Raw genomic sequence first — 1,248 nt, 5'->3', positions numbered from 1 at the left:
GACAAAATTCAGCATCCCTTCATGATAAAGACTCTCAACAAATTAGGTATAGAAGGAAACACAACACAATAGAAACCTCAACACAATAGAAGCCATTTATGACAAGCCCACTGCCAGTTTCACCTGAATGGGAAAAACTGAGGGCATTTCCCCTTAAGAACAAGAACAAGACAAGGAAACCCATTCTCACCACTTCTATTTAACATAGTACTTGAGGTACTAGCCAGAGCAATCAGGCAAGAGAANAGAGAAATATCACATGTTCTCACTTATTTGTGGGAGCTAAAAATAAATAAATATATACACAAAAAAAGCAGGCTGTGTGGAGGGAAGAAGACATAAAAATTACAATTTCTTGAAGTTCATATGAGAAGTAAACAAAAAGGACATTGTTGGGAGGGAGGGGAGAGGGAAGATGGAGGGAGGGAGGTTTTGGTAACTGGCCACAATAATCAACCACATTGTATATTGACAAAGTAAAATGAAATTTGGAAGAAAAAAAAAAAAAAACTACCAAGACTGAACCAAGAAGAGATAGAAAACCTGAACAGACCAATAACAAGCAAGGACATTGAAGCAGTAATTAGCAATCTTCCAACAAAAAGAAGTCCAGGTTCAGATGCCTTTACAGCTGAATTCTATCAAACTTTTAAAGAGGAGTTAATACCAATTCTCCTCAAACTATTCCAAAAATTGAAACAGAAGCTACTCTCCCAAACTCATTCTATGAGGCCAACATAACTCTGATAGGAAAACCATATAAAGACAACAAGAAAAGAAACTACAGGCCAATATCCTCGATGAACCCAGATGCAAAAATTGAAATCAGAATATAGCAACATATTAAAAAAATTATACACTATGATCAAGTGGGATTCATCCCAGGGATGCAAGGATGGTTCAACATACGAAAGTCAATAAATGTGATACATCACATCAACAAACTCAAGAACAAAGACCATATGATTATCTCAATAGATGCTGAAAAAGCATTTGACAAAATTCAGCATCCCTTCATGATAAAGACTCTCAACAAATTAGGTATAGAAGGAAAATATCTCAGCACAATAAACGCCATTTATGACAAGCCCACCACCCTATCATTCTAAATGGGGAAAAACTGAGGGCCTTTCCCTTAAGAACAGGAATAAGACAAGAATGCCCACTCTCACCACTTCTATTTAACATAGTACTGGAAGTACTAGCCAGAGCAATCAGGCAAGAGAAAGAGAAATAAAAGGAATCCAT

The sequence above is a fragment of the Galeopterus variegatus genome, unplaced genomic scaffold, assembly GCF_000696425.1.
Source record: "Galeopterus variegatus unplaced genomic scaffold, G_variegatus-3.0.2 Scaffold14679, whole genome shotgun sequence".
Taxonomy (NCBI): Eukaryota; Metazoa; Chordata; class Mammalia; order Dermoptera; family Cynocephalidae; genus Galeopterus; species Galeopterus variegatus.
The sequence above is the reverse complement of the archived record's forward strand: the minus strand, read 5'-3'. Positions refer to the sequence as shown.